The sequence below is a fragment of the Argiope bruennichi genome, chromosome 10 (genome assembly GCF_947563725.1).
Source record: "Argiope bruennichi chromosome 10, qqArgBrue1.1, whole genome shotgun sequence".
Taxonomy (NCBI): Eukaryota; Metazoa; Arthropoda; class Arachnida; order Araneae; family Araneidae; genus Argiope; species Argiope bruennichi.
Genome location: NC_079160.1, coordinates 103827537 through 103855088, shown reverse-complemented (window position 1 = coordinate 103855088; position 27552 = coordinate 103827537). Strand labels below are relative to the sequence as shown.

Here is a 27552-nt window from a genome sequence, read left to right as displayed (position 1 = left end):
AATTTAAATCATCCGTTGATAATGGTTGTCATGTCAACAATCAGAACACAATGCGCATGCGTGAACTTTCATCACCAGTTACGGTAACGCAAATGCATGAGTTTTTCTACGCCAGTTGGGGTAACGCTATGCAGATTAGAAATTTTTAATTTCCTTTATTCTGTTTTATTTTAATTCAAAAGTACTTCAGAATGAATCTGAAAGATCGATTCATTAACAATGTTTCATTTTAAATGCATAAAACATTAAGAAAATAAATAGAATCGTTTCAAATAATCAGCCGAAAAATCTTAAGCCTAGCCTCATGACTGTTGGGAAAAAAACTGAAGCTGTACTCATTTGGCGGTGGGGAAAATAAATTTTTTTGGCGGGAAAGTTACTTTTTAATGAATAATTAAAATTCTAATAAAAAATTCAGAAAAAGAGCTATCCTATCTTTTAAGTTAGATCAAACTGCACACGGTGTGCAAATTTGATTAAAATCGGTTAAGTAGTTTAGAAGTCCATCGCGGACAAACAACGTGACACGTAATTTATATATATTAAGATTATATTCTTAAAAACTCAGAGTTTTCTGTCAATAATCATAGAGAATTATTAACAGAATTAAATTTTCATTCTGTATGTGTGTTGACTCTTTATCTTAGAGACCGTCTGATTTGGAAAATAAAAGAGGACCGAAGAAATCTGTTGAAAAGAAATTTATATATATAATTTCTTAAATTAAATTTATATACGTAATTTCTTTAAGTAAATTTATATACATAAAAAGCATATTATTTTATATAGCAATATAAAAATTTTTTATACTTTTATATTTATAATATATAAAATTTGGTAGAAATATATTGGAGTGTAGGAGTGTGCCAGCTGGGGACTTTTTTAGAAATTTTCATTAGAATTTTATTTCATTAAAAATGAAGGGATAACTTAGAGTTTTTCTTTCTTTATGATTTAGGAAATTTTTATAGCACACAAATTATTTTTATACCAAAAAAATTAACGAGATATTATTTTTTCAATGATACTAATCTGGTTAGCAAGTACTTTTTTTCTCAATTTTGACAATTTTTATAATACATAAATATATATACATTTGTATTATTTTGAGTAAAACATTTCAGTACTGCAATGAAATTCAGCCTTTTTTTTATTTTTTCATAAAAAAATATTTATTTGTTTAGTTTTAATCCATTGCTGAAAGTTAAAAAAAAATGTGTTTAGTTTTTACTCAGTTTACATCAGGAATACGAAGGTGAAGTTGTGGTTCTGCTAAGGATTATGTGCATTTAGATTATTACCCATCCAGACCTTTAAGCTTTTAATGGCGCTATAATATCATTGAAAACCACTTCATTAGGAAGATTTATATATCCAAAGACAAGAAAACGCATAATGCTATTAAAATAGCCCAGCTTTAATGCCTAACAAAATTTGACGCTTAAATTTTATTTGAATGAAACATGAGTAATTTAATAATTTCATATGAGATTCAACTGAAGTGAAACAGAAATAACATTCCTTGTGAAGACGCTGATCCCCATCGACGGCTAGTTTTTAATAAAAATGAGTGCTTGATTTACTGGACTAAAATTTTATTTCAAATTGCATGATGTCATTTGGACATATATCGGATGGTGATGGGAACTTTTGATTCTGGATTTTTGGGTTTTGCTGTCTCTATCCAGTCACAAAAAGCATCTAATTTTTTTGTATGTTTGATCATAGATAATTAAAAGAGAATGAATTAATTTCTACAAGTGGATTTTGAAAAAAAGGAAGGCCTGAATTTGCAAATTATTTGTGATATTGAAAATTTTAAATTTCGTTGATCATGAAAAAAAAAAAAAATGTTGAGTTCGTACAAAAGAAACATCCGAATTTAGTACTGAAGATTTTACTTACTTTTCAAGAATATCACTATTTAGCAAATCTGGATTTTTATCTTTGGTTACCGCTTTGCTCTAAGAGCTACTTGCTGACAATATTAAACATATTCAATTTGTAATGTCGGATAAACTATATTTTATAATACCAAAAAAGTATTTTTAACTACACTATCACAATAAAAAAAATGATTAGCGAAATTAATTGTTGAAATCGGTCTAATTGTTGAGTTGGGTAGTATTGTCAAATTTTTATTTAACTATATTTGTTGTAAAACCGATATGCGACAATGACTATTGATGATATACACTCATGTCCAAAATTAAGGTCACAAATATGTTTTTCAAAATAATTCTAAATGGCTACCAGTAAAATTTAAACAAATTATATTTTATATATTGTGAAGGACAGGTAACACGATATTAACTTTTGTTGTGAGAAAAATTGTTGTTTAGCATTAGATTTTGAGGAACTACTGAAATTAGTCCGTTTAGGCATCTGGGATTTTTGCCTGCAATTTTGTGAATATTGTATTAAAACAAAAAATTTAACCTGTTTCCAGTGAGAATGAGTTCTCACAATCGTTTAGACCATTCATTGAGATGGAAAGCTGTTGGCAGACTTGAAGCTGGGCAGCCTCAAGCGGAGGTGGCTTGATGGTTACAAGTGGCATCGAAAGTGGTATCCAGGTTGTGGAATCAATTCCAAACAAGTGGTACTGTAACCAAGACCGGCCAAGGCCGTCATAGAGAAACGACGCCTGCACAGGATCGCTATTTGGCATTAAGCGCACTACGGCATAGGCTGACAACGGCTCCCCAACCTGCTCGTGACCTTGCTGCTGCATCTGGAATAAGAATTTCCAGACAAACAGAATACAGACGTCTAGCAGAGAGGGCCCTTTATGCCCGGCGACCAGTTGAGTGCGTCCCTTTGACTGCATTCAACAGAAAAGCCCGGTTCTTGTGGTTCCTAACACAGCAGTCTTGGGCATAGCAAGAATAGGGGTTGTGTTCTTTCCAATGATGAGTTGAGATTTACCACACAGAGTGACACTCGTCGAATCTTCATCTGGAGAGAGCGAGGAGCTCGCTATCATCCCTCCTACGTAAAAGAAATCGACAGATTTGGTGGCAGAAGGATCCTTATCTGGAGTGGCCCACGTCTTCGATGCGGGTACTGTCAGTGCACATCGCTATAGGGATGAGATCCTTGAAGGTTATGTAAGGTGGTTCCGGGGTGCTTTTGGTCCAGACATCATGCTTATGGACAATAACACGCGTCCACACAGAGCCCAGATCGTTGAGGATTTTATTAAGGAAGAGGAAATTCGACGTATGGACTGGAACTCGAGGCCCCCGGATCTCAATCTTATTGAACATGTTTGGGATGGTCTCGAAAGAGCCGTTGCACAGCTTAACCCCCCTCCTTATACCCTCCAAGAGTTAAAAGCCGCGCTTTTGGAAGAATGGGCTTTGTTGCCCCAAGCATTTATTGCCCCCCTCATAAATAGCATAAAAGCTCTTTGTGAAGCCTGAATAGCAGTGCACGGTGGTCACACTCCATATTAGACAGGCTTTTCCCGAGATAAATGCTTTATCTCTCCTTCATAATGTAACACTTTTTAATATACCTTGTTTCTTAATTCCCAATTAAAATCGTTTCCATGTTGTTATGTGTTTATATTCTTTCTTCTATTGTAGTGTACCTCTGTGCCAAATTTCGTGGCAACACAGTGAATAGTTTTTCATTTTTCGCAGATTTTATGTTTGTGACCTTAATTCTGGACATGAGTGTTGTAAGGGATCTGTGTCTTTCATATGAAATAAAAATTGAGACGGAGAGACAGTCTTAAATTTTTTCCTTTAAAGAATGCACACTGAAATAGAGGTTTTGAGATTTCTTCCGAAAACGGAAATTAATATAGGACAAACTGCCGTTGATAACTTATTTAAGCGAAATTAAGTTTTATATGAAACAAAAATAAACGAAGAGGACTAATGATCACGCTGGAGGACTAGTTCTTAATTTTTTTTTTAATTATTTAAAATATATAAATTGGTGGATAAAACAGGCGTAGTCGGACCTCTTGTTGAGGCTTCGGATTATATTAATATATTATATAAGTATTATATTAATATATCCTTCGAAATTATAGAAGATTGGACAAAGGCTTAGACAACATTTGATGTCGTATCTAAGGATAAAAATTTTCAAAACAAATTGAAAGTTTTAAAAGTTGATACAGTTTTGTGGTTGGTGAATATATCGTGGATTTTTTCCATATAGAAGAAGTATTTTGATATCCAGTAAGCATTGGCTGTACATTTGGACATAGTTTTACATGGATTCAGTATAAAGTAAAAATTAGTGAAAATGGACCTGTGGTTGGGCGTCTGGTACTTTAGCTGTCATTGAAATTTTAAGTATAGAGATTTTTAACATAATAATAAAAATCCTAAACTCAGTCCTCCATTTTCTACCTCTTCTTCGTCTACATCAATTCTGGTTTAAAAAAACGCTCATGAAACCTAAATATGTCATTATTTTTTTTTTTTTTTGTCTATTGTCATCCCATTTTCAAAAGAAATTCCTAATTTTATGCTTAATCGTTTATTACAAAAGGAGAAAAAAAAGCCTGACTGAATACAAAACTAGAACAGAAATAACAAAATAGACAACATAGAAATAACAAAATAGACAACATAGAAATAACAAAATAGACAACATAGAAATAACAAAATAGACAACAACAAAATGGAGAAATAACAAAAACTCTTTTTCACTGCACAATCTCGGGGAGGGGGGAGGAGATATTTTTCATCCCAAACCGTAAGCACTCCATTCTTACTTACTACAAGAATCACACACGCACACACACATGATTAAATTCATTAAAATCGTTCTAATTATAATGAATATTTTGCACTTTAAATGAATATGCTTTTAAATAATATGATTTTCTTAAGAAAGTTAAAAAGCGACAAGATAAAAATTTTGTTTTAGCTTTACATTCTGTAAATGTTCAGTATAGCTAAAAAAAGTGTTTACTGTTTATTATTGATATTAACGATTTTAATTGCTTCGGATTCTTTCATATTAGTAAAGATTGGATTTTGTAAATAATTGTTCACTTATTTCTCGAGGTGCTGGTATTCAGAAATTCTATTCAAACTGCATAAACATAAAATTAAGGGATATTGTGAGTTCAGTATGAAACAACTTTATAAACGATAACTTTTTTAAAGTAAAACTGAAAAAGAAGATATTTAAGATTAAATTTATAATGTTTACAAATTTAGGAATATGCAAATTTTTTTTCTGTGACTTAGAAAACTACGCATTCCAGATTATGGGTGGACAGCGACCTGCGACATCCCTTCGGTACGAGGAGGTTAAAAACAATTGAAACTCATTGAATTCGTAACAGTGAATACTATGTCTCAGCAACATGACTTAGATGAATCGGTATCTCGGAGAGCTATCACTGATTTAGAGGTGGGTCACACACAATCCCTTGTAACTCAAGCATTAGGAGTTTCTCAAAGTGTGATTTCTAGACTATGGAATAGCTTTTTTGGAAAGTGAAAGGAAACCGAGAATCATGACAAGGTCGCACACCTGTGACAACACAAAATGAAGATCGATATGTAACGTTAATGGCTAAAAGAAACCATAATTAGAATGCCACTTTATTGCAACAGCGTCTTCAGAGAGCTACTGGTATTAGAGTGTCGACTCAATCTACTGAAAACCGACTCTGGAACGTGGGTTCGTATGCTCGCAGACTAATTGTTTGTGTTTCATTAACCGTGGCCCATCATGAAATCTGCAGAATAGGAGCACATGAACATCTGAAATGGGGAAGAGATGAGTGGAGCAATGTAGTCTTCATTTACGAATCCTGTTTTGGTGTACAACCTGACAATAGGTGAATTCTCATATGGGGGGGGGGGGGAGTCATCCATCAGACTCTCCGACCTGCCACGAAGGCACACGGATTTAAACCATAAAACTGAATGACCGGACCACCGCAACAGCAACACCGGTGGGAACTGTGGTTGAATCCTAAGGGCAATTACCGGTCACAGTACAACCCTCCCCGAAGGAAGTACGTCCCGTCATCGATGGGAGGAGTCAGATCCCGCATCTATTTGTGTACCCTCCAGGGTGGCGAGAACCAACCACCATGCCGGAAGCATCTTATCCTCATTTAGAGGTGCCCCCAGAAGGGTTTCATATAGGGGGTGATCTGAAACTCGGAATAACCCTGCATTTGTGCATGAAAGTGTCCGATTTGGTCGATGTGGATTGATGGTCTGGACCGGTATTTGTATCAATGGCCGCACTGGCCTGCACATTATCAGAAATGGGACACTAATGGCTCAGCGATGTAGGGATGGGATCTTCATACTTCTTATGGTCCTTTATAAATTCATTCTCGTGGATGATAACGGCAAGCCTCATCGTGCTCAGCTGGAGAACAAATTCCTTTGCGACGAAGGAATTCTTCGAGTGGACTGCCCAGCATATTTCCCTGATACAAGCACGATCGAACAGATTTGGGACATTCTGAGGAGAAGGGCTTCTAGTCTCTTATCATTTCCAAAAACAATACAGCAGCTGGAAAGCTGTTTTCTACAGGAGTGGGAGAGAATACCCCAGTCTCTTACTGATAGCCCCATTGCCTCGTGTAACATTATTTTCGGTCAGGGAAAATCATACCTCTTATTAAAACTCACTTCTATAAAAAAAGCTTATTTTGTATGTATATTATGCACGAATTGTGCATTTTTTATTTTAACGCTAAATATCATCAATAAAATTTAATTATTCCTTGTTCGTTGTTCCTTTCCTTTTTTATATCTAACAACATCCAAATATAATAAATTAGTCACGAAAACATTTCCTCGTCCGCAGTCAATGTCCAAAAACATGATATCCCCTAATTGTTTTGAGCAGTGTATTTTCATGTTATCGTCGGCATTACAATGAATCATTTTTTTTATCAATTTAATTATCAACCAATTAGTTAAGTTTGATTCCATGAGAGAGGTAAGATTTTGCTGTGAATTTGAGAAAAATTCATTACCAGTAGTTATAGAGGATGTTTTGAAATCGCAGAATGTTTATCAAATAAAATTTTATTTTGATTGTTATTTATTATATTAAAATATTTTAAATAGTTTGAACCATATTTTGACTCACAATAAAGTCTAACTTAAGTCGCATTTTTTAGATGGAATCTGCAACATCAAGATCTAAATCTTAGTCGCTAAAAGTAATGTGTTACATCTTAGTTCTTTCTAATATATCAAATATTTCGAAAGATTCTTTGATATATTCTAAAAATCTTCCTTCTCAAGGCAATAAGGATGAAAAAAAAAAAAAAACTTACTGAGATTACATCTTCTTGAGGAAAAAAGTATTCTCAGAGGATTCCAGAAGAAAAGAATTGACTTCGAATACCTTTCTGATTTCACGCAAAAATATTTTCGTAGATTCGAAGAGAAAAAAAAGGAGACTACTCAAAAATGGAAAATTCTCTCATATTTGAAGAAGATTTTCGAAGTTTCCGTTTTTCAAATTTCTTCCCTTGTAAAACACGAGGGGATGGATAAACTGAAACTGAATTCGTAATGCAGATGCTTATCGGGAAAGATTTATCTTTCTTGTTGGAAAAGAGAAGTATAAAGATCCGATGGGAGATCACCTAAAAAAAGAGAGGAATAAGTTATTTATTCTTCTTTTCCAATCACTCTTATTTAACTTGACTTGTTTCATATTTGTAAAGATAGAATTTTATAATCGATTTTGCACTCCTATTTTGTTTTTGTTAGAGTTTTAGTCTCTTAATTATTTTGCTTTCTTTAGGTAATTAGATATCATCTTCCATGTCTGGAATATGTTGATTCACCGATTCAATCAAAAATATATAAAATAATTTATATTAGTGAATTGTAAAGAATTTTTGTATCAAATTATAGCATCTCTGTGGGATTTATTTTCCGTTTATGAGTCTGGCGGGTAAAGGGCTTTCTTTTATGGTAAGTTATGCAAAGAGAAAATAGTGAAATTCGTCAAAAGATTCGAACTTTAGACTTTTGACGAATCACCATATATATCCATGTAGCACATCTCCCCTGGGGGCACCTCGAAATGAGGATGAGATGCTTCCGGCATGGTGGTTGGATCTCTCCACCCTGGAGGGTACACAAATAGGTGGGGGATCTGACTCCTCCCATCGATGATGAGACGTATTTCCTTCAGGGAGGGTTGTACCGTGGCCGGTGATGGCCCTTAGAACTCAACCACAGTTCCCACCAGTGTTGCTGTTGCTGCGGTCCAGTCATTCAGCCTTATGGTTTAAATCCGTATGCGCCTTCGTGGCGGGTCGGAGAGTCAGTTGGTTGACTACCCATGTAGCACAGCTTGTTGCACAATATTATATATATTATTCAATATTACATATTATTATACAATATTGAGAATATTGATAATATTAATAATATAATACGCATATTAATAATATAATAATATTACGTATATTATATTATATTGCATTCGAATAAGGAATATTATATAATATATTCATTAATAAAATATATAATATTTGTGTGCTAATAGGGTAAGACAATCCGGGGTCTAAAACATACAATTTTTGAAGTTATGTCTGTCTGTGAGCAAAATAAAAACGCTTTGAGCTAAACGGATGGAAATTGGTATATGATCTCTACTCCAAATCTGTAGATTTTGGAACGAAATTTATTGAGTGGAAGACTGTCTGTCCGGATGTCCGAAAATAAGGTAACACAATAACTACAAGACAGCTAGTTGGATAAAATGTGATGCATAGTTTTGATGTCTGAAGAGTAGATCGGCATCGAATTTAAAACCACATACTTCAAGGAGTTTACGCCTTCTGGTTTATTTTTTCATAAGCATGTAAACGCGCTAACTCAAAAACGCGATGTCTAAGATGTATGAATTTTGTTATGTGATTTTGTAACTACAATTGTAGATACTTCACGAATTTTAGCATCAGTTGGGTGAATAAAAATACCTACCAAAGACATATTCGTTTATCTGGTACTTTTATAGTAATTGATTATCAAATTATCAAGCTTTTTACTATTTCTCCCCAATTGCATTACGATTAACAATACACAAGTACATTTATTAAAGGTACGCGAAAAAGTTTTAGGCAGATCATTCTTGTATTGTTTATTTTCTATTTCAAATTCGAGAATAAAAGAAAAAAAAATTGAACTATCAATTGTTTCGAAACAGAGATGATTTCTCTGTAAATTGTAAGTTTGTTATCTTTCCACAAAATAGAATTCAGCGATCTCTCAGATCACTGAGGTATATTTTGTGCTTATTCAGGAAATCAATTGTTTATAGCCCTTTTAACTATTTTCATGAGGCTTTAAGGAGCTAGGAATGAATGAAATTTGAATGCTATTGCTCAACTTAAAGTTCCTGAAAATGAAGCTGCAATCACAGAGATCACCACTCCTAAAGTCTCAACTGTTTTTTTTATTGTTTTCTTCCTCTATTTTTTAATTTACATGTTTTAGATTTATGCAATTGGAAATCATTTAACGCAAAGGTTATTTAAATTGGAAGTGCATAATTTTCAGAAATGAGGATTTTCTATTTATAAGTGGAAAAATGGCATTAGCGCTAGCATTGCCCAATACTAGTACATCGAAAAAGTGTCAGAAGTAATACAATTTCTGAACCTAACTTTATAAAAATGCAAGTCATCTTTCCAAGTCATTAAAAAATATCTCCAATACTCAAGACATAGGCATCAATTGGGCCATACTAGAGGTTGGCGAGATCACATCAAAAGTTCTCTGGAAAAGTGTTTGTTAGTAGTAGGGATTGCAATACCGGTATACCGGGATATCGAATACCGGTATTTTGAGCCATTTGTACAATTTTGTAATACCGGTATTCACAAGTTTAAATACCGGTTTTTCGGTATTTACTAGAAATTTTTAAAATGGTCTCCACTATATGTTCAGGGATCGCCAACCTAGCAAAATAGTATAGGTTTTTGTTTTTATGTCTCCCTAACGGGCGAAGTTAATTAATTAATTAATGGCTTAATTAATTGCTTAAAACTAAAATAGCGAAACATGGATTATCCCTGAAAGAAGAAATTGTATCCATAATGACTGATGGAGCAACAGTTATGAAAAAAGTTAGGAAGTTGATTGGTGCAAATCAGCAATTGTGCTATGCTCATGGAATTCAGTTAGGAGTAATAGATGTATTATACCAAAAAAATAAAGAGCAGAAGAATCCAAATACTGTGGATATAGAAACTTCGGATTCCAATTTTGAAGAGAGTAAGAGTGAGAGTGATATTGACAATGAAGATAATGACAATTTAATTGTTGAAGAAGATATTGCTAATGAGGATGAAATATTAACCCATCAAGAATTGCTTCCTATAATTTATAAAGATCGAAAAATTGTTAAGATATTTAAACGTTCCCTTATAAAAGATGACATATTACTAAAATACATACTAACTGAAAATAAAACAGAATATATGTTAATATTAGATTTTAAAACACGTTGGAACCGTTTACTCCTAACAGCACACATCACACTAGAACAGCACACATAACTATCTGAAGATTATATATTACATTGAAAAATTGCACAGAAGAAAGGCATATCGAAATAGAAAATGTCTTATGGTATTTACATAATTATAATGATTTTAAAAATGAAAAAGAAGAAAAGAAAATAACCAATTTAAATCTGATTAAGTTTATAGTAAATTTTCTTAAAATTTTTTACCCACAAATCTATCTACATTCAAAAGAATTCGGTTCAGTTATCGAAGATTATGATGACACTAATGTCGATAGTGAAAAGGAATTGTCTCTTGAACAAAAATTAGAATTAGCGATGAATAAGAAAATTTCTACGAACCAAAATACAATACAGAAATCAGCTATATCCAAAAAAATGCGATAAGAAATCGATTTATTTGAAAATGAGGGATTTAGATAAGGGAACAGTACCACTAACTATCATAGATGCCGAAAGAGCGTTTTCGACAGCTAGTAATCTTTGCACAAAATTACTTTTCAGGCTTAATGACAGTACAATTGATGCATTATGTTTTTTAAGATCACTTTTCAAAAATTTGTATTAGTACCACAGACTGAATATTGATATTTACAATTTATTGTGATTTAAATAAATAAGTTGTTCCTTTACTTTTTTGTGATTCTTTATATACTGTTATAATTTATAAGTTACAAATTATTTTTTGTGATATTTACCCTTTCTAATAAAACTGGCAAATAAAACAAAGAAATACGTGTGTTTTCTTTCTTTTTCTAAAATTTCTAATACCGGTATTAAAACCGGTATCCCGGTATTAAGATCTAAAAAATACCGAATACCGGTATTGAAATTTTGGACCGGTATTGCAATCCCTAGTTAGTAGTAATTATCATCAATGATGTTCATGCCTTACATTCTGCATGCATGTCTCATTAAAAACAGAAACTGCCAAACCAGCACAGAAATTGTATAGTCGGTTAAATTGAATTAGTAATGAAATGGTTAAAGCAACAATAAGGCTATTTTCGATGGATCTCGTAATTTTCACAAGAATGACTCGTAATTTTGACAAGAATGACTCGTAATTTTGACAAGAATGACTCGTAATTTTGACAAGAATGGCTCGTAATTTTGACAAGAATGGCTCGTAATTTTGACAAGAATGACTCGTAATTTTGACAGATGACAAGGACAGCACCAGGGTTGGTATCCCAACCCTTTCTTCAGAATGCCCCCGACGGATTTATTAAGCACAAGTATTATTTACATGGTGCTTTTAATGGCCATGCCAAAATATATCTATGCCAAAAATATATCTATTTGAATAAGATTTCTTCATTAAATATTGAATGAAATAAATAAATAAATACATACAAATAAATTTAGAATTCTTTGCCTTAAATCTGCTTCTTATTTTATTCAATCTTGTTTCTCAAGATATAAAATAAGTTATTGAAAATTGACTAAAAGCATCGGGTTATTGTTAAAGTGTACAATTTCTAACAAAATTTTATAAATAACTAGAGGTACAGTTTCTCTGAAAATGACTAGCACATTCTCTAATAAGTGTATTTGAATTATTAAACGCATACTACTGCCGAATAATAGAAAAAAAAGTGCCATTATCGTGCGACGATTGGAGATTAATCATTAAGAATTGGTTAATACAGAAGCAACAGAAAACCGAATATGAATTTTGGGTGTCTACTTTCCGACAAAAAAAAAGTACAAATTGATTTTGAAGGGTTTATAAAAAACCTGATGAATATTTGAGGTTAAGAGATAATACATTTTGAGAGAAGCAATATTTGCTTTTTATTTTTATATCTGAGGAAAAATATTATGTTTATATCGTTAATCGTTATCGTTATATCGTTAATATTATCGTTTAACGATAAATATTATCATTTTAAAAAACGATAATATTCGAAGCAAAGATTTTATATTTTTAAATGTAATTTATTAAAAACACCTTAATAATATAAATAATCATTCGTAAATATAAGGGAAATCCTTCAAAAAATTAATATTTTTTGTTACAGCAGGAGTTAATAAATATTTTTGTCCAAGACAATAGGCCAGTATATTTTATCGTTGTACATACACAATAGAATAGCTATTGTTTAGAGATTAAAGAACAACAACAACAAAAAATGCTCGAAAATATCTAAGCGAATTTGTAGCCTATGCAAAAACAATTTGCAGCAATTCTCTTTGGGTATGACGTCATCATGCTGGCATTCAGCTTCTCTTTTTAACTATTTTGAAATGTGTTGTTTGACTTCAGTCACAAGAATTGATTAAAAAAAACTATATTAAAGGTTGTTTAACACAATGACATCACTTTACATTACAATGTAAGTTTTTATTGCAAGAAATTTTCGCAACAGGGCTTTTTAATTTTAATTAAACATTTAAAATTAAAAATGGGAGGAAACAATCAAAATTGTGTTTCTTTTTATTTTATTAACAAACAGAACAATAACAATTGGATGAGAAAAGTATTATTCGTTATCTTTATTCATTCGTTCAATATAAATAATTTTGCCAAAAAGGAAATATTATGATGTTATTCATATAGTAAAAAATTCCATACGAGCATTAACTTTGTTATAAAGGTATATATTTTTAGAATTTTATATAAATAAATTAATTTTAAATATTGTTTTTTTATATTGGGAGTCTTGAACATTTTAAATTATAATATATTTTCCCCGACTTTTAAGTAAAGAACAAAAAATGCTTTATTCGAAAAAAATGCACAGTTTCACTGATGCTATATATATAAAATAGTGTGCGTCCTTAATGTTAAACATGCCATTTTATATATCTATAAACTCCTTTTTGTTATATTTCATATCAAGTAAAGCAATCATAAATTAAAAGATATATTAAAATACTATTTCAATCATTTTTAAGAAAAAAATCTAAACGTTCGTAAGTTAATTTCAGAAATTTTTATGTAATCTATTTTAAAAATGCCTCATGAGCAGAAAATGTTGAAAAATTATTATTGTTAACAATTTTTATTATTAATTATTATTTAATTGTTATTGTTAACAGCATTGGTAAAAATTTAACATTGTTGCTCAACGATTCTCAATATTATGGAGATATCATAGCGATATTGTCAAACATCTTACGCTCTAAAAGTTACATAATAAATTATTTATGAAAATTTTAGGAAGGAAAAGATTTTGGGCTCTTTTTTCATTGCAACCTTAAGAAATTATTCGAGATTCTTCTTTTTTTATTTATTTCATAATAGTTCTGAAAGAAGAATTTGCATTTTCAAAACGTCTTATATTTTATTTTTGATTAATTGGGATTTTCAGGCGAGCATAAATGAAAATTTGAGGGCATGAAGTGACTTAAATCGTGCAAGATTTTCTGTCTTTTTTCGAAATTTTTCAATATTCTTTTTTTATTTTCTCGTATACGTAGTGTAAAGAAAATATAGTGACCTTTAAAAAATTTGAAATCCAGATTTTCAAGAATCTTCACGTTTTAGAACTCTCTGATTTCGAAAAATATATTTTTGGAATATGTCCGTTTGTCACTCTGACTGCGACAAAGATAACTCAAAAACACTTTGAGCGAGATGGCTGAAATTTAGTATACGGTCTTTACACCAAATTTGCAGATTTCTCTAAAATTTTGAGTAAATTTTGTTCGAAGAAAGTTCGAATATAAGTTAACATGATAGTTACAAAATGATGAGAGCTAGATAGATAAAATTCGGTGCGTGAATTTAACACGCGTTGTGTTGACAACACTTACAGGTTGACCGTCTGTCGGTCTATAACTTCAGAAGCATGTAAAAGTGATAAAGTCAAGAGAAAATAGAATCAATGAATGTGAGTTTTCATTTATTGATAGTATTTATATTGATTATTTGTCGGTGCAGTTCGTTTACTAAGTACCTTTTTTTTACCTTCATTTTACTAAGGTAAAAAAAATCTTTAAATAATTCAAAAAGAATATGTAATAAACATTTACAGGTTTTGTCTTTTCAAGAAGTCAACCAACAAACATAAAATACTATTTCTAAAATCAGCGAGGATGTCTTTTCAAGAAGTCAACCAACAAACATAAAATATTATTTCCAAAATCAGCGAGGATGTCTTTTCAAGAAGTCAACCAACAGACATAAAATACTATTTCCAAAATCAGCGAGGATGTCTTTTCAAGAAGTCAACCAACAAACATAAAATACTATTTCTAAAATCAGCGAGGATGGATACCAAGAAGTCAACCAACAAACATAAAATACTATTTCTAAAATCAGTGAGGATGTCTTTTCAAGAAGTCAACCAAACAAACATAAAATATTATTTCCAAAATCAGCGAGGATGTCTTTTCAAGAAGTCAACCAACAAACATAAAATATTATTTCCAAAATCAGCGAGGATGTCTTTTCAAGAAGTCAACCAACAGACATAAAATACTATTTCCAAAATCAGCGAGGATGTCTTTTCAAGAAGTCAACCAACAAACATAAAATACTATTTCCAAAATCAACGAGGATGTCTTTTCAAGAAGTCAACCAACAAACATAAAATACTATTTCCAAAATCAACGAGGATCATTACTTTTCTTGCTCAGAGAATAACATTTTGATAACTTTCTGCTTTTCCAGAGATATTGCATATTACTATTCTTTCGACTGTTGTTTACATTGCTTTTGAATGAACGGAATATTTTTTTTTGAGATTTTATGAGGATAATTAAATGCATTTTTATGCTAGTTTCATTTCAGATAAAATAAAAAAAAGAAAGAAAATCAGTGAGAACGTTTCCACGAAACCTTCTAGCAAACTCTCAATAAATTACTTGTCCCTATCCTATCGCATAAAGTTGCAGATGTTGAGTAAGTCGTGAAATCCTTGCATGGTAGTGGTGAAATTTAGTTACGAAATATAGATTTTTAGATTTTATTGGTTTTTTGCTGCCTTATGGATATAAAAATGCTGAGAACTGATCATCCCCTACCAATGAAAGGACGTGCATCCTATGGGACTGGTTGGACTGTGGTTGTTGATGTCCCTTAGAACTCAATCAAAGTTTCAGCCAATGCTGTAGCGACGTACGGTCATTCAAATTTTTCCATGTGTAATCGGTCAGTGTAATCGGCTAAGATTATCCTTAACGCTCAGTGGTACCTACGCTTGCCACTTTTAATTTCCTTTGAATAATATTTGATAAGAAAAGTTACTACCTCTTAATTCAGATAGTAATTGGTAAATCGGCAAATATTTCCTTTTTTCTATTTACAAAATCATTTCTTCATTACATACTTGTAAAAATTTATTTAGTGGTGTTCTGGCTTATTTCTTATTAAGGGATAAAGAAATAGTCATTGTGAGAAATACATCATATTATGTACAGCAAAGAGTAATTAAATTTTTTACCTGTAAGTCCATGAGATCCTGTATTAAAGGTTTTGAATATTACATCACATCAGAAAACTATACGAATATCATGTAACAAGGACTGAAATAGAGTCAGCGACTTCAGTGTGCATTTTTTTACTATCTGACAGTGCAAAGTACAAGTAGTATCATTAAAATAGCGCAGCCCAGTAGCGTGAATTTAAAATAAGCCATACTTCATATGGCCTAGCTCGTTAATTTACTCCAGTCTCCAAATAATTATTAAATAATAAAATTTCATATTCTTTAAATAAAATTATTTATTCATTGTTTTAAAAATCACTTTCAATTCAATCATTTACTTGAATTCCTTGAATCTATGTTGATCATCTTTATGCAATCAAAAATATTTTAGCTTGAAACAACTGGTAGTAAAGAAAATTGAAATTTCTCAACTTAAACGTTAAACTTAGCTTACTTAAATTAACTACCTATTTGAAGCTGAATGTTACTTTAGAACGGATCTTAAAACTTTGAGGCACGGTCAGACGACGAAGACTGCTACTGAGCTGACAATTCTTATCTAAATTTTTTCATCACATTAGTGCGAGAATATTTAACCATCGAAATACTGGTCAAGTATAAATTCTGTATACAGTTGAGGGTGGGGCTTTTATAGAAACAGTTTTCAAGTAGGGTCCCTTCGGCCCTTAAGCTTAATATCTGCCTCAAGACCTCTAGTTTTAAATTGAATTATTGTACGTAAGAATACTACTTATAAATTTACGGAATATCCCCAAAATCTAGATATATATTGTTACGAAATTTCCGGGGTTCGTTTGGATCGTGGAAGTTATATGGTGTGAAGAACGCTCAATCACCAGGCGGCAGTAGAAAATAAAACAACGACGTTTATTTACGCGAAGACACACAGGACAGCACAAAGACGACAACTCTATACAGCACAAAAGACGATTATCTTCAGCCGAGACGTGCAGCATACAACAAGACTCTACTGCAGACAGTAGCTCACAGCTTAGTTCAGCACTCGCTTGACTCCGTCGCTGCTCCGCTTATGTCTGGAAGACCAGTTCTTCACCGTCGATTCCGACTACTCTCCTCTGTCGCTTCCGACTACGACTCCTCAATTCACGACCACTCTCTGGCGGCTGCAGCTCCTTTTATAGGTCTCAGGAGGCGGGGCTAGAACCCTCTCAACCAATCAGAAACGTTCGAGGCGTATCTCGGTTCCTAATGAACGGAGCGGGAAAATTCTCGATGTTTTGGGTATAATCTATTTTGGCGCCAAAGTCGCCAAATTCGTCGCCAATTAGCCAAATGGTAGCCAAGTTTGTCGCCAAGCTCTGGGACCTCCTATGGAACCAACTATGCTGGGAAGCCGCATCACAGATTCGTAACAATATTGAATACTTGTAACATGATTATTAATAATGATTATTAAAAAATAATGTTACAATTTATTAATAAGAATCTATAATTTTTAGTATATAATATCTGGTTTTGTTGTGGTGTAAATAATGACAATTTCTAATTTCACATTAATGATAACATTTAAAATTGGAATTTCAATCTATTCATTTGTAAATACTTTGATGCTTTTCTTTTTTAATGATTTTTCTCATATCATCATTATTGCTTCAGGAATACGATAAGAAAGAATTAATTTGGGATATGATAGTCTTAGTCAGTATGCGTTATATTTCAGATATTTGGATGGACAATTAAGATCGGGTAGTGGTAAAGTGTAAAGACACAAATTCTTCTTTTCTCACCCCCTTCAAAGAATATGGGAATCCCTTAACGTAAAACTTCAAACGTTTTATAATGCAGGTTGCTTTATGCATTAATTATTATGATTATTAATGTGCTAACAATTCGCTACAGTGAAAAATTATAAATATATTATAAATTATAATAAATAAAATTATAATTATAAATATTTTGTATTTTAAAATACTCTCAAAAATTCTTCATTACTTTAAGTGAAAAAATAATAAAAGTGATTATAGAATTTTTATTTTATTTTATTATGCACATACACTACAATGCACGGATAAAAATCAATATATTTTCCTAAAGCGATTTTTTAATTTCATCAAATTCTTTATATTTATAAATCTTGTAAGTACTAGAGAATGAAGTCAGCCATCTGACTATCCGACCCGCCACGAAGGCACACGGATTTAAACCATAAAGCTGAATGACCTGCCCACCGCAACAGCAACACTGGCGGGAACTGTGGTTGAGTCCTAAGGGCCATCACCGGCCACGGTACAACCCTTCCCGAATGGAGTACGTCCCGTCGTCTAGGGAGGAATCAGATCATCCACCTATTCGTGTACCCTCCAGGGTGGCGAAATCCAACCACCATGCCGGAAACATCTCATCTGAGGTGTCCACTCCGGGGGTTTACTAGAAAGTGAAATTCAAGTTATTTCTTAATTTTGTTTTTTACTCTTAAATTTTAAGTTCTGTGGACAAAATAATTTATTTGTATAATTTAACCCTTTGCAATCGGATGGTGTCTCTCACTCATCATTCAAGATGATGCATTATTTTGACATTTTCTGTATTTATTTTTCAATTTTGATTGTTAAAAATGCTTACAAAATGGTAAAAGCATGTAGTTTCATTTTTCAAGGAAATTAACCTAAAAAATTATACATATATTTATTTTTCGGAATAATAAACAAGCAGTTGTATTAAATGAATAATTATGCATGGGATTCCGGGTGTAAAGGGTTAAATAAATATAAATTTAAACCTTAAACATTTGGACAAAGTTAGAAAGCGGCTTCAGAACTGTACTGTTTGATTTTACAGAGGAACCGATGCGTTTGGAACACGCTAAATCAATTGGAGTGAAATATTCACCTGCTGCTTCACTGTGGAAGTTTGAAGAAAGGCGATGGCAGTATCTGTTCAGATGTCGTTCTTGTAGTCTGATCATGGTTCAAAACTATGAGATCACGTGCCAAAATAGCTCTCGTATTGCTTAAAAATGGACCAGAAATGTGACTGAAATTAAACTAAAGATTAATTAAACATTGGAATTGCTGAATGAAAATTTCTTTATAAAACACTTACCCAACTCAAATTAATATTTTGAATAAAGTTTACTTCAATAAAATATTAAATTTTTAGCATTAATTAATAATTTATAATTATAAATCACAGAATTATGTCAATACGAGGAGAATAATTCAAGCTATAATTTCCCAATTACAATGATATCAGAGACAACTGTGAATTCTCGCCACAGATTAAATTAAATATTTATGATTTTGAAGTAACAATAAACATAAAAAAACAATGTACATCCATTGTTTCTTTCTAAATGAAATTATGCAATTGGCCACTATAATGCGAAATTCGTTATGAAAACGAAATAAAAGGTCAAATCACATCAACTGAATGCATAAACAAGAATTCATTTACCCATTCGATACAAAGCTAATCAAAGAAAATTTCAAAGTACTGGCTGTGAAATCTATTGTTTTTATTTATGACGAAATTCTACGAAATTCATTTAAATTTTTTTAATTGAATTTTGTTGTTTAAATGAGGAACCACAAAATAGAAATTGTTTGAGAAACTCATCAAAGAAACAAGCCGAAGGCCATGTTCTGTTTTTGCTTACGCCATATCCCCCCTAAAATTCGAGGAATATATTTTATTATTTTGCAGAACTGTTATATATAATTCGGTGGCTTATTATATCTTCAGAATTCTTTCTTTATTCTGAAAAAGTGAAAAAGGACGAATTCTAAACTGTCATACTTTTCATTCTAGAGCAAGAAGATATTTTCCAGTATGCAAGTTATGGTAAGTATCTTATCGTTACATTCGATTGCGGTTAAAATAATTCCTACTACTAATAAAAAGGATTTCTTATGCTTGTGGTTTATAGAACAAGAATTTTGAAGAAACTAGCTGAATTCTTCTATAATGTGATTTTCTTGTATTTTCAATAATTAATCATGGATTAAATCCTAGAATTTTAGAATCTGGTGAGAATCATGGGGATTTTTTTACATAAATTTTCAGAAATACGATCGCATAATAAATTATTTTTAACCCATCTTAAAATTCAAAAAAAATTTCTTTTTAATCTGACCAATTAATATCGTTCATTTCCTCTTAATTCTTAAAAATATTTTATTCATGATTTCAAGCGATATTTCCTATTGTTTCAATGAAATAATTATATATTAGTATCTTATAATAAGAATATAAATTTATATATTTAAAAGCGCCATTGTTTTGGTATTTTCCCTTATGAATTTCCCTTTTGTCAGATATATAGATTACTCTGCCATTTACTTGAAGTTCAAGATGGTTACAGACAGTTAAATTGTAGCTTTAAAGCCCCATAAGATTGGTTCCATTCTTGGTATTTAAGATATCGAACTTCTACAAATAGAGTACATCTGAGTATTGACAAAAGATCGTAAATCAGCTAAAGTATTTACTAAAACTAAGTAGGGTTAGTAAAACAATTTACGAAACTTTACTTATAAACTAAGAACATACAAATTTTTTGATGTAATTTCTCGTTCTTTTATTCAAAGAATTTCCCCACAAATGTTTCAAGATCACTCAATTTGAATTCTATGTTAAACTAAAAAATAGTGTTTAGTTTTTTTTTTTTTTTTTTTTTTTTTTTGTTTTTTTTTTTTTGCTCTTGGAGGGCGGGGGAATTGTAGCCACTTTTTTTTTCTTCAAGCAGGATAATTTTTATTAATGATAAGTTTTGTAGAATCCTGAAACTAAGAATTTGGGGGGAAAAGGGAAAAATCTCATTAAGATTCTAATTGCATTTCTTTTCTCATAATTTATTTAGCGATATATAAAGAGTTTTATATTTTGTGTAATTTAAAAATTTGTATATTCAACGCAAGTTTCTCATTATATAAAGGTTACGATTAATGCATCAAAGTTGGCTTGTACAATTTTGAACATTTTCTTTAATTTGAACATTTTGAACTATTTTGAAACGTTTTCTCTAATTTGAAAATTTTGAACTATTTTGAAACGTTTTCTCTAATTTGAAAATTTTGAATTATTTTAACATTTGAACTATTTTTGAAACATTTTCTCCTTCTTTCTTTGGAAAATAAACGAACATTGGAAAATAAACGAATTACCAATTCTCAGACTTCTTAATTTATATTACAAATTATTTTCTAATTTATGTTTATTACCTTTAATCTTGATTTATATTATTATAATATACAATTTATGTCCCATATTATCCTTATATTATAAATTATATTATATCCACGCATCGTATGGAGATTTCTTTTTGCATAGATCATTGATTTAAAAATAAAGTTTTAAAATAACAAGCAGAATTTTTCAAGAAATTCGTCATTAAATAAAAAGAAATATCTGTGACATATTCTTGCGGATAGAAATAATTTAGTGAATTAGTTATATGTAATATTTTGGATTTTTTTTTTGCAGTTTTATTTCTTTATTGTGGCCGTCTTGCTAGCTTCGACTGTCGCATACTGGGGGCATGGCAGTGGCAGTAGATGGCAGTGGCACTACCCAGATTATCCAGGTATTTACCCATATCCCTGGGGGAAGAAATGAACACAGAAATTTAAGGTAAATTTTTTTTCAATGAAATATACAAGGAATTATAACTTGCATTTTGTGTCTAAATAATAAGATTGATTGATTAGATTCACATTCTGTTTTATGATTTATATGAGTACGGTTTTGAATTTAAATACTAGAAGAGAGGAAGACGACATTAAAATTGACACTCTTTCCTCCAAACTAGAAATGAGCTAGGAATGATTTGATTTCTTTTGTTAAATAGTATAAATATGGTAGATTTTATTGACGTTTCGTTTAGATGCAAACACTTCATGATGACGTTTTTCGCTGTTTCGAATTGAAGTTAAATGACGATGCCGAGGTATAAACTAGTGACCCTCTTTTCAAACTGTCACATTAGAGGGGAATGTTTGGCTGTGTAGCTTGAGCGTGACTGATTAGATGAATATTCTTTTCTTTTCGAAGTAATGCCTTTTTATGGAAAGTCCACACATTCTTGAATGGAGGAGTGATGAAAAAGGCTAGACCTGAACCAATACTTTCATTTTGATATTTGCACGTTAATGAGAAATGTTTAATATTTGTCTATATAGGATGAAATTAATTAATTATATCAATACATATTTTGACAAAAAAAAGAACATGTTGAGGATGACCTTTGCAATTTTCTATCAGAACCAGATGAAAGCTCTGAACTCGGAACATATACTCTCATAATTATACACTGAGTGAGAAGATATTTGATCTCAATGATTTTAACCCTTAACTGGGGAGGTGCGATCCCTCAGACCGCTAAAGATGGACTTTCAGCCACCCCAATTCTATTTTTAGTTGAATCGAATGGATTGACCTTGTAACTTCCTGTTCCGTCGCCTTCTCTACGCGTGCACTTTTTCAGCTGGTTTTTTCAGCATATGCTTTTTTAAATATTTCAGCTATTCCTTAACGCGACGTCTGTGAGACCGCACTTCCCTTTTAGTTTTCCGGTTTTATACAAGGCTTAGCAGATGGCTCTAAAACTTGGTGTTCGAAACTTCACCCAACCTACTGATCCTCGTTATAAAGCAGAGATTCAGAGAACCTTTTAAATGAAGCAGAAAGTGATTTGAGTGATCAGGATTTTATTGAAAATTTTTTCAACGAAAGTTCTCATTCGGCTGATTCTGATGTCTGTGTTGAAATATAATTAATTTTTCTAGTGATAATATATTTTGAAAAATTTCTAAAATATATTAATATATCAAGAGAAATATCTACAGAATTTATAGGCTTATTTTTATATTTGCACTTAACCTGTATGTTTAAAATACCCTCGAAAACCGATGATGCCAATAAGAAAAAGGATCCATTTTACCCAATGCTAATTTTTATTTTTTATTTATCGTATAATTGTTGAATTTTTCCTTATATTGTTTTCTATATACCTTTGTATACTGAAAAAAAATGATTTAAAAAGTAATGAGTAATATGTTTTTTCAAGGATATTATTTGTTTTAATGAGAAGAAAATGTATTATCCAATGCAATTACTTTCTTCAATGATAATATATTTTGAAAAAATGTCTAAAACATATTTATATATCAAGAAAAATATCTGCAGAATATATTGATAGATTGTCATACTAATACTTTTATAACGAAATTTAATTTGAGTGTAAAGAAAATGCGGTCGCCTTGACCGCACCTCCCCAGTTAAGTCTTAAATTTTCCCCTCCCCAGCCATAACTGCCTAATTGGTCAATATCATTTTGAAAACAGGTTTCGAATTTAGAATTGCCATTTCCTTAATTTAGATTTTTCCTCAACCGCCTTTACATCGTTAGAGGAAAAAGTGTATATTTATTATATTAACGTGTTTAATTCTTTTATCAATTTTTGTGGCACACATTGCATTCATATTATTGGTAAATATAAACTTCCACAGTTAATGACTTCACTCGGTTATCAAACTGTTGCTTAACTTCTTTTTACTCTTTCGTATATGAAGTATAAAGGAATAGCTGTAATGAAAAAAAAAAAAATGGATTTGAGATTTTGACGAATCTTAAATCGAATTGAGATCTGAAGAAAAAGACATGTTTCCCTTTATATCTGTCTCTCTATCAGTCAATCGATCTGTATGCAAACACATGAACTCAAAACTAGAGATGCACAATCCACGATTTTTCGAATAACAAATAATATTGCTATTGTTATTTTTAAATATGCGTTCCAAATATCTGTTATTTCAATCATATTATTAATTAAAAATTATTACTTAATATTAAATATAAAATTTATTAATTGTAATTAATACTTAATTTACTAATTTAAGTAACATGCGATTTAATTAATTTATCTGTTTCAGCTTATTTCTTAAATTTTTTTTTCTCAAAACTATTTATTTAATTTATTTATTAGAGTGAACCATTTTCTGGAAAAGATGAGTTAAAAATATATGTCATTTCTTTAAAATGTTTACTTCAGTCCTATATTCTACCAATAGATGGCGCCAGCAGTAAACTAAGTACATGTAATCAAAGTCGATCCTGTCACGAGCAATTATCTGTATGGAATAGTGCATCATCAAATACGAATATCGGTCACTCCCGTAAAGTGGAGCGGTGACTTCGCACTTTCCAGTGAATCCTCGCACTTTCCGGTGAAATCACCGCTCCGATAAATTTCAGTGATATGCAATTTAATGATACGATACGATAATTCCAATAACCGGTCCGTTCACTTTTCAATCCAATCACAGATTTCTTTCGAGAGCTTCCATTGGACAGATCGTATCGATTGTTACTTTCCAGTGAAGTCACCACTCCGGCAAATTTCAGTGATATCGTATCGATTGTTACTTTCCAGTAAAGTCACCACTCCGGCAAATTTCAGTGATATCGTATCGATTGTTACTTTCCAGTGAAGTCACCACTCCGGCAAATTTCAGTGATATCGTATCGATTGTTACTTTCTATCGTGATCCAAAATCTGTAATCGAAATATCATCAGTAAGATCGTATCAAGGATTTGAATCACACCCCTTTTTGAAAAATATTGATCACTTGTATTTGTGACTTTTTGATATTGGTTACGTAATAACCGCTCTTAAAATATTCGTCATCCCTACTCAAAACTGCTTTGAGCTAGTTGCCTGAAATTTGGTTTATGGAAATGTGGCCAATTTTGCAGATTTATGCATACATTTGAACGAAACATATTTACACAAAATCTGTGTAATTGTTTGTTTGAAGGCTGAACTCAATAAATAAAAAACGCAATAAATTATGTAGATAAAATTTGCTACACACGTTTTGCACCTAAAATGTAAATATCATACTTTGAATGAAATCTATCAAATGAATGACGTCTGTAGGTCTGTATACTCTATTATGCATGAAAATGCAATATGTCAGAAACATGATAATTTAAAACAATAAAATTGGGTCTATTTTCTTGTGATCACAATTGAAGTTTAGAAAATTTCAGTGTTAATCGGCTGGAAAAAAAAGTATCGGAAATTCTCACGATATATTCAGTAAAAATGCTTGATTCATACCAATGATCTATATTTATACCTTAGCTGGATTCATGCCAAAGATTTATATCTTATAACTATTGTTCACCAACACCTTGAAAGGTATTCTCGGCCTTTACCAAGGTTCGCAATATTGTCTGGAGAAAAGGGATAAGGCCTACATTTTGAGAGTATAGGAGAATTTTTCGAGGTGAACACTCAAGTTAGTTCTATAAGTGAACTGTCTATGTTTGGAGCTCTGTGTGATTATCACGATATATTCAGTAAAAATGCTTGATTCATACCAATGATCAATATTTATACCTTAGCTGGATTCATGCCAAAGATTTATATCTTATAACTATTGTTCACCAATACCTTGAAAGGTATTCTCGGCCTTTACCAAGGTTCGCAATATTGTCTGGAGAAAAGGGATAAGGCCTACATTTTGAGAGTATAGGAGAAAGTTTCGAGGTGAACACTCAAGTTAGTTCTATAAGTGAACTGTCTATGTTTGGAGCTCTGTGTGATTATCACGATATATTCAGTAAAAATGCTTGATTCATACCAATGATCAATATTTATACCTTAGCTGGATTCATGCCAAAGATTTATATCTTATAACTATTGTTCACCAATACCTTGAAAGGTATTCTCGGCCTTTACCAAGGTTCGCAATATTGTCTGGAGAAAAGGGATAAGGCCTACATTTTGAGAGTATAGGAGAAAGTTTCGAGGTGAACACTCAAGTTAGTTTTATAAGTGAACTGTCTATGTTTGGAGCTCTGTGTGATTATCACGATATATTCAGTAAAAATGCTTGATTCATACCAATGATCAATATTTATACCTTAGCTGGATTCATGCCAAAGATTTATATCTTATAACTATTGTTCACCAATACCTTGAAAGGTATTCTCGGCCTTTACCAAGGTTCGCAATATTGTCTGGAGAAAAGGGATAAGGCCTACATTTTGAGAGTATAGGAGAAAGTTTCGAGGCGAACACTCAAGTTAGTTCTTTAAGTGAACTGTCTATGTTTGGAGCTCTGTGTGATTATCACGATATATTCAGTAAAAATGCTTGATTCATACCAATGATCTATATTTATACCTTAGTTGGAGTCATGCCAAAGATTTATATTTTATAACTATTGTTCACCAATGCCTTGCAAGGTATTCTCGTCTATAACCTAGGTTCGCAATATTGTCTGGAGAAAAGGGATAAGATCTATATTTTGAAAGTATAGAAGAAAATTTCGAGGAGAACGCTCAACTTGGTTCTAGAACTGTCGATGTTTGGAGCTCTGTGTGATTATCTCGCCCATTTTGGCAACTCAGTGTTGAAAACTGCAACATCACTTCAGAATAGAGATTGCCCGTGTTAGGGACAAGTAGCAATTATAATAAATCATCAATCCCCTGTAAAAATATTTTTCATTTAAATAAAAATTTGAGAGCTTGAAAGCTTAGCACATTGAAACAATTATACAATATTTTTTGTAATTTAATTTAATTTTAACGAAGTTAGGAAAAATTCTAATTAAAATGTCATTTCCTATAACAATGTTTAATATTATAAAATTCTCCTCCAAGCAACTCAATTCTAGAGTAGTTTTTCAAGGTGACGTAGGAGTTAATCGAAACTAAGCTAACGTAATTAATTTTGCTTAAATAAAGTAATTAATAAAAACTCATTTTCTTTTATAATGTCACTAAAATAATTATACTTGTTAGAGATGAAAGTAGTAGAATTTTTCGGTCATTTTTATAATCACCATTGAAACTTAGCCTACGTTTTTTAATGGCTGTAAAATCAATTCAACAAGGAAAGGTAGTTTTGTTTTCCAAAACAAGATATTGGCTATATTTATAAATAAATTTGGATCCTTTTATGAGTCCTAAGTAAAATCTTTAAAAACTAAATACAAATAGATAAAAATGTAAAAATATTTTAAATGAAATTTAAGTTATAAAATTTATCTTTTAGTTTATTTTTCGATTGTTAGATAAAACGAATCGATAGCAGGTCTTACTGTTCGAACATATATAATTTAATAACTAAATGAAATTAAAAAAGAATGTATGATATATTATGCAGTTACAGATGTTATTTTTCTAATAAGATGTTTTTTACGTTTCTAGCTTTTTATTGTATTTTTGTATTCTTTTCAGGTTAAAGAATCAAGATTTGGATAAAATTTTGACTTTCGTGAAAAAATGATCTTGATTCCGAAAATACCCGGATCACCACCTGATATTGTAACACAATAATAGTAATAATAGAAAGAACGTTTTGAATCCTGTTGTTCGATCTCTTTTTATCAAAGTAAATAGCATATGAATTTATGATACTGAAAATAATACGATTAGGAAATTATACCATAGTAAATATCGAAATAAAGAACTTTTTTGAACATTTATAAAAATTTAATCATAACCTATAATAAAGATGAATGTGTGTGTGTGTGTCTGTGTGCTGTGGCAGGCTATTGGCTAGGAGAAACCTCATAAGAAAGAATAGTATAATCGTCAAAAAAAAAAAACAACACCCTCTGTAACTTTGTTATTTATTATCACATCTTCAAAAAATGGAAATGGTTTAAAGAAAATGT

General features: G+C 31.3%; 1 long non-coding RNA gene across 1 annotated transcript; it reads left to right on the top strand.

Annotated features, from left to right (window-relative positions):
- The first annotated feature begins 19528 nt into the window (after window positions 1-19528).
- On the top strand, window positions 19529-27319 carry LOC129987847 (uncharacterized). Its single transcript, XR_008785601.1, has 3 exons — window positions 19529-19700; window positions 21342-21488; window positions 27113-27319. It is a non-coding gene; the product is annotated as an uncharacterized LOC129987847 (long non-coding RNA).
- Window positions 27320-27552: the final 233 nt, after the last annotated feature.